Raw genomic sequence first — 7,689 nt, forward strand, 5'->3', positions numbered from 1 at the left:
GGCATGGAGAATTCTACAGTCCTGTTTTCATGGATTATACGAATGCATCCCAAGGGATGTAATGATCCCTGCTTAGTAAGTCCCCGCTGGTGTAGTTGGAAATAAGGACTCCAACAAAGGCTGTGGAATAGGCAGCATGTGCAGGTTAGCTCAGAGGAGATGCTCTTATTCTTCCTGGGTACACTCAGTGTAACTGCCTGTTTCCAGCCAGACAGCTGCTATTTTCCTAGCACTGCAGAACTGGCTGCCTTTTCACCAATGAGAACCGATCTGAGACACATATAAGCATATGTGATTGACCTTCAAACCACGTACAAGGGAACACGGGGGCCCATGACAGACCCTGCTGACAGTATGGTGTGTGAGGAGGCCATGAGGAAGGGCAAGCACTTAAGGAGAGGAGGTTAAGGCAATGCAAACTATAAAAGATTCATTTTTTAAATTCTGTAGTGGTGTCAGCATGACACTCACCAGGGCCTGGGGAGAAGATGGCTGGAACCTGAAGAGCTAGCTATCCTGTTAGCAATGCACTATATTTTTCAGTCACTGCATGTCCATTTTATGGCACTTTTTAGGCTAAAATTTAAAACTTTAAACTTTTTAAGAAATGGCACTAATCATGGCAAGAATGTCATGCCAATAGCATGCCCAGTGCTTCAGGAGCAAAGGCATCTTTTGTTGCAGAAACTCCCAGAAGTGTCCCAGAATTGTCTTGTTTGCATCTCTTGAACTGAATCTTGACACCTCTGTGAAGGATAACAAAAAGTCCTTATACAGATACATCAATAGCAAAAGGAGGGGCAAGGAAAACCTCCATTCTTTACTGGACATGGGCGAGAATATAGTTATCAAAGATGAGGAAAAGGCTGAGGTATTTAACACCTTCTTTGTCTCAGTCTTCAACAGTAAGACAGGTTGTCCTGAGGACAGCTGGCTTCTGGAGCTTGTAGAAAGAGATAAGAATCTGAACAGCCCCCCTGTAATCCAGAAGGAAACAGTTAGTGACCTACTGAGCTGCTTGGATCCCCACAAGTCTATGGGACCAGATGGGATCGACCTAAGGGTGATGAGGGAGTTGGCAGAAGAGCTTGCCAAGCCTCTCTCCATCATCTACCAACAGTCCTGGCTCACTGGGGAGGTTCCAGATGATTGGAATTTGGCAAATGTCACGTCAATCCACAAAAAGGGCCAGAAGGAGGACCCGGGAAACTACAGGCCTGTCAGCCTGACCTCAGTGCCTGGCAAGGTTATGGAGCAGATCATCCTCAGTGCAATCACACAGCACCTACAGGATGGACAAGGGATCAGACCCAGCCAGCATGGGTTTAGGAAGGACAGGTCCTGTCTGACCAACCTGATCTCCTTTTATGATCGGGTGACCCACCTGGTGGATAAGAGGAAGGCTGTGGATATGGTCTATCTGGACTTCAGCAAAGCCTTTGACACCGTCTCCCACAGCATACTCCCAAAAAAGCTGGCAGCCTGAGGCTTGAACAGGGGCACTCTGTGCTGGGTTAGGGACTGGCTGGAGGGCCGGGCCCAGAGAGTGGTGGTGAATGGTGCTGCATCCAGTTGGCGGCCAGTCACTAGTGGTGTCCCCCAGGGATCAGTGTTGGGCCCAGTTCTGTTTAATATCTTTATTGACGATTTAGATGAGGGGATTGAGTCCATCATCAGCAAATTTGCAGATGACACTAAGCTGGGGGAGAGTGTTGATCAGCTGTAAGGCAGGAGGGCTCTTCAGAGGGACCTGGATAGGTTGGAGAGTTGGGCTGATTCCAATGGGATGAGGTTCAACAAGGCCAAGTGCCGGGTCCTGCACTTTGGCCACAACAAACCCCTGCAGCGCTACAGGCTGGAGACAGAGTGGCTGGAGACAGCCAGGCAGAAAGGGACCTGGGAGTTTGGATTGACAAGAAGCTGAACATGAGCCAGCAGTGTGCCCAGGTGGCCAAGAAGGCCAATGGCATCCTGGCCTGTATCAGGAACAGTGTGGCCAACAGGTCCAAGGAAGTGATTCTTCCCCTGTACTCAGCGCTGGTGAGGCCACACCTGGAGCACTGGGTCCAGTTCTGGGCCCCTCAGTTCAGGAAGGATATTGAGGTCCTGGAGCAGGTCCAGAGAAGAGCAACTAGGCTGGTGAAGGGACTCAAGCACAAGTCCTATGAGGAGAGGCTGAGGGAGCTGGGGCTGTTCAGCCTGGAGAAGAGGAGGCTCAGGGGAGACCTCATCACTCTACAACTATCTGAAAGGAGGTTGTAGCCAGGTGGGGGTTGGTCTCTTTTCCCAGGCAACTATCAGCAAGACAAGAAGGCATGGTCTCAAGTTGTGCCAGGGGAGGTTTAGGTTAGATATTAGAAAGAATTTCTTTACACAGAGGATAATCAGACATTGGAATGGGCTGCCCAGGGAAGTAGTGGATTCTCCGTCCCTGGAGGTTTTTAAGAAGAGATTGGATGTGGCACTTAGTGCCATGGTCTAGCAACCGCAGCAGTAATGGATCAAGGGTTGGACTTGATGATCTCGGAGGTCCCTTTCTCTTCAAGGACTGTGGACCAAACACTGTTTGGAGAATAAATGCCCAGGATCAGTCTGCCATCCTTGTACACTCCCTGCAGGGGGTTGTATTTTTGGTGTGATTTCTTCTGATGACGAATCTGCATACAAAGCTCCGATTTCTCCCAAAGCATTGTGGAGGCGACTACTTTCCTTAAGGGAATGGTGTTCAGAGCTCAGAAGAAGTGCAAAAGGGAAGGTAATCCAAACATTACAGAGGTACAATTCTCCTTTTCAGTGAGGTTTTTAGTTCATTGGTGCCAAACAAACATGGCCAAAGTTTACTCTCTTTGCCCTCAGTCAGTCCCACTGATTTTATAGCAATAATTTCCAAACTGAAATGATTCAAAATAATCATTCCTCTTGCTGGCTTCAGCACCACTGTGTTAGTTTCTCTTGAACTTGTCTTTTCATGAAAACTGACTGCACACTTGAAAAAGAACCTGTGGGAACCCTCGTAGCTATAGGATAATTACTGTACTGGTTGCAGATATTTTGCAGAGCTGTGATTTAGTTATTGGCTGTACAGTTCATTGTAATATCCATTTTAATAACAGAAAAAAGTTTTATCTGTAGCAGAATGGACTTTGAGAGTTATTTTTTGGCTCTGCGGACATGATATTGAGCTATAGCATTATTACTATGATGGGTTTTTTTTCACAGATCCATGAAGTTTGGAGAATTTGTCCATATCTCAGAAAGAAGTTCCTCATCTGATCAACCTTACTAATGTCTCTGAACTTAGTTAACTTAAGAAAATTTCTTGAAGTCAGGAGGTTTCTGTATGAGGATACATGGAACACACTTTCAATTGTTTTTGCATTTATAATTAAAAATATTTTTTGCAATAATACGATGTGTGTACTTCAGTGAGAATCAGAACACTCTGCATTGGCAAAACATACACCTTTCTTGAGCCACTGCTGTGACAATTTTTGTGTTAGATTGACAGAGAAATAGAAGGAAGCATTTCCTTTAACTGTAGTGCAAAAGTCTTTGGTTGTGTTAGGTATGAGTACTTTCAATATAGAAAGTTAATAAATTCTGAAAATTTTAGGTTTTCTTTTCCTTTTCTGAAGAAAGTAATATAGGGTTGTAAATGAGTCTTGCAGCCTAATTAGAATTTGTATTAAAATAAATGTAGGTGTCCTGCAGGACTGACATATGCATTATGTGTATTTCTTCTAAGTAGACACCACAACTACCAGAGCAGACAGTAGATGTCAAATCCTTTTTTGTTGCTTTTCTTTCCAGAACAATAATAGAAATGCGGAAACAGCACATGGTTTTTCTAAAGTTATATTAGACATATCTGATCTTCATGTTTGCAGTAATCTGACTTTGGCAGGCTTTTTGAAGACGGGTTAGGGAGTATTACATTAGGCAGTGGTGCTAGGCAGCCAAACTTATGATATTTTGCAGTTCCAGAAAAGAAAGTTCAACACAGCCAAGATCTGAACAGAACAGATATTGTATATTAAAAGAGGCTGGAAAACCTAAGAGAGAAACACCCAAATGTTGCCCAACTGAGCGATTGCACTGGCGGCTCGCATGGAGCTGAAGGTCTAAATCAGATATGCAGAAAATGGGGAGATTGTAATCCCTTTAATATGGGAAGTATGCCCTCTGGGGGACTACTTGTCCCAGCATGCAACTGCAAAATGTCATAGATCTCAGCCACCCTTAAGCATTACAGCTGAAAAGCATGCAAAATTGCTTTGACACAAATAATCCTATGTAAAAAGTGGAGGCCATTGCCTCAGATGCTGCTGGAAAACAAATCTATCCATGTCCACAAGAGAAAGCAGAGATATGAAATTACATTGACAAATATTTTTGTCTAGTTGCATATCATTTATAAAGTTGGTTTGAACTCATAAGCCTGTTATTTAAATTATGATTCTCTGTAGGAGAAATTTTTTGCAAAGGTATTGACATTAGTCAGTAGAGAAAATAATTTTTATTTTTGGCAGAGAGATCATTGCAGAAAATGGTGTATTCTAAAAACAAAGACAAATAAAGGAAATGGGCAGCGGCTACACTTCAAAATGGAAAATAGTCAATGTTTCTAAACAATAAATTAAAAAAATAAGGATGATTCAAAAAATACAAAATATTTAGGGGCATGGCTCTGCTGAAACTGAACTGAAATCTGTCAAAATGCAAGAGACCTTTGAGCTGTATATCATCCTTTGGCTGAAATATCATGCTGATACCACATTCCAAGATAACTGCAGGGACAGACACTGACTTCATGTAGTTACAGACGTCTCATGCAGTGATGGACTTCTCCAGATGCCTGTCTGGAAGCACACCTTTTTAGGGGAAGAGATTGTAACTACATTTTGATACTGAAAATAAGTTTCCTGGTTGCTGTTTAGCTGTTCTGCGTCAAGTGACTGAACACACATACATATTCCCCGATAAAATCTCTAGTGAGGTTGAGAGTACATACATAGCAGTGATTTGGCATGAAATCCTTTTATGAGGCTGTTGTGGTATTCCTAAAACAAACATTGTAAAACCAGAAAATATTACAAATATAAGATTAAAAAACCAATATAGAAACATATATATTTTCACATGAAAAGCTACCAAACAACCTTTACCTCTGCCCCAATGTAATATGATATATTAAGTATGTAAATGGCATCTTATTAATTATAATCTGGGGTTAGATCGAAGCAAAGGATTCTAATTCTTTCCTTCTGGTTTGTCTGGAACATGAAGTTTACATTTCTAGGTGTCCTCACATAAAATAGACACAGTCATGTTAATTTTAACCTACTTCTGTAAACTGCCTGAGATTATAATGTTATTTTTCTTAATTAATTCTTACAAAAACTCTGAAGTATGGTACATTTTTTCATGAACGAAAAAAAAGGGCAATTAATAAAACACAGCTTTAGTTGCACTCCAGAGCTTCTTTTTGCTGAAGAGCTCCTTTTACAAATGTCTGTGTTGCCACTTCATAGAGGAGCGCTAAAGAAGGATTTGTAGCAGAAGGTCTCAACGTCTTATTTCATATTTGAGACACAGTGCTTTTGACTTCTTTATCAGATATTTATTTACTCTTTTAGACTTCTTTGAAGAAGGCAGCAATCAGCAGGTTTGGCTTCAGGTTGGAATGCTGCCAGCATTTCTAGTGTCAGTTCGCTGTTGCTTGCATGGCCACCTGTGCACCCACACCCTACACTGCTTTCCCCGTCAAGTTTTTCCCTATTTCTGCAATCCAACTTCCGCTAGCCCTTCAGAGCAGAGCTTACTGAAGATTGCTTCCTTTGCTCACTGCTTTGTTAGCATAAAGAGGGAAGCTGCAGCCAGGGTTAAAAGAAATCCTTGGAAATGGTTTGCAGAAAAAGAAGGAGAAAGCCTTCCTCTGCTGAAATGGCTACCAGCTGAGGAATTTCTTGAGGAATGACAAGGACAGCCATTGTGGTAGCTCCTTGGGTATTGCCTCCACCAGCAGCAATGCCCTCTGTTGATGAGGGAAGTTCGCAGGAGTTGCTTGGTGACAAGCTGGTTTGGGCAGCAGTGCTGTGCTGGGTTTATTCTCAGAAAATTGACTCTATAGGCAGGCAAGTTTTATAACCATTAAGAGGCAGGCCATAGACTGAGCCTTTAGTCACCAAACCTTTCCATTTGAGAAAAACAAAGTCACCATGGGTTACTGGTCATTATACAGCTGGTCCTGAGGTGCTGAGCGCTTGCAGTCCACCTGGGTTTCGCTGGTATTCATGAGTGGTAAGAAGGATTTTAGAAATATAAAAATGGAAAACTGATCTTCAAAATGTAATTTTAAAGTTATCTGATATATAATTATGCCTTTCTTTTTGAATCCAGGAACTGGTCAGCCTTTCTCTTTGCAGACATTATGCAAGCAAAAGCTGCCTGAGCAGCCACGTCAGGCAGAGGAGATGTACTCAAGCCAATCAAACTTGAGGGGTGACATTTCACATTAGGGACAGACATCTCTGCAGGTGGTCCCAGATTTACTGTAAAATTACAGGTGAGTTTCTGTTATAAACCACCCTTTCCAGCACCCTATCTTTCCAGCTTGTATTGAGAACCACCCTTGGCAAGACTTTTTTCTGAGACTCTCTCTCACCTCTGATAGGCTCTGAATCATCTAAAGCCTTTAAATACTTTTCTATAATACGTACCATAGTTCAAAGAAATGTTATGAGCTTGATGTAAAATCACCCAGTGAGTTTCTTTAACACTGTTCTCTTATAAATCCTATAAATAGGATTTTATAAACATGACAATCATTATGATCTCCTTAGGCTTTACATTTTCTGAAACATGATATTGTCATTAGTATAGCTAACTAAAAAGATATATGCCTAATTTAGTTCTACTGTCCTTTCAGATTTGTCAGGGATGATTAACATACCTGCTTGGCACCTAAAAAGGGACCTGTACAAATTTTACATGCCTTTCCTGGGGAAAGTAGTTTGAATACTCTATAATCCTATGACAGACTCAATCCAGATGCTGTGAAGCTCAGTTGTATCTTTTCTCAGCCATCAGGTTCCCATGGTGCTGTAAACTAGGTATCTTTAAAGGTACAGAGGCTCAGAGCTCTGAGAAAAAAAAGATTGTTAGGTCCTGTGAAAATTGTGAGGATACAGAGATGCATATCGAGAGGAGCCTAATTCCTAGCTGGCTGTCAAATTTTTTACCATATTTCTGATGATACTGAGTCCAGGATTAAACACAACAGATATGGCTACTTTAATCTAAAAAAGCCCAAACAAATGATGGTGGTAAGAGTATCTCTGTAATCCAACTCATTGTCACATCCAAGCTGGAGACTGCTGAAGGGATTCTCTGTGCATTTATGCCACTTAGGCATAAGTAAATCCCTTACCATAATTAATAATTTAATTTTGGTTATACCCACTACAGTATGAATTCCCAGGAAAGTGCTCCAGGCATTTGCTGAAGCATTCAGAAATGGTGGGACATGCAGCATAAGATAGCTGTGGTTTGTGTATTGTTCCAGAATAAGGGTGTTTTCTTGAATTACACAAGAGATAATTCATACTGTAAATATGAAATATTTTTGTCATGAAAAGAAAAGAAATGAAACATTTCACCAAAAAGGCTCAATAAAAAGCCTTCCATGTG

At 41.7% G+C, this 7,689-nt stretch overlaps 1 pseudogene; it reads left to right on the forward strand.

The window, feature by feature from the left end:
- Positions 1 to 333: 333 nt before the first annotated feature.
- Positions 334 to 3,924, forward strand: LOC108503479 (annotated as a pseudogene).
- The last annotated feature ends 3,765 nt before the right edge of the window (positions 3,925 to 7,689 follow it).

This window comes from Lepidothrix coronata, unplaced genomic scaffold (genome assembly GCF_001604755.1).
Source record: "Lepidothrix coronata isolate B3197 unplaced genomic scaffold, Lepidothrix_coronata-1.0 Scaffold5, whole genome shotgun sequence".
NCBI classification, from domain to species: Eukaryota; Metazoa; Chordata; class Aves; order Passeriformes; family Pipridae; genus Lepidothrix; species Lepidothrix coronata.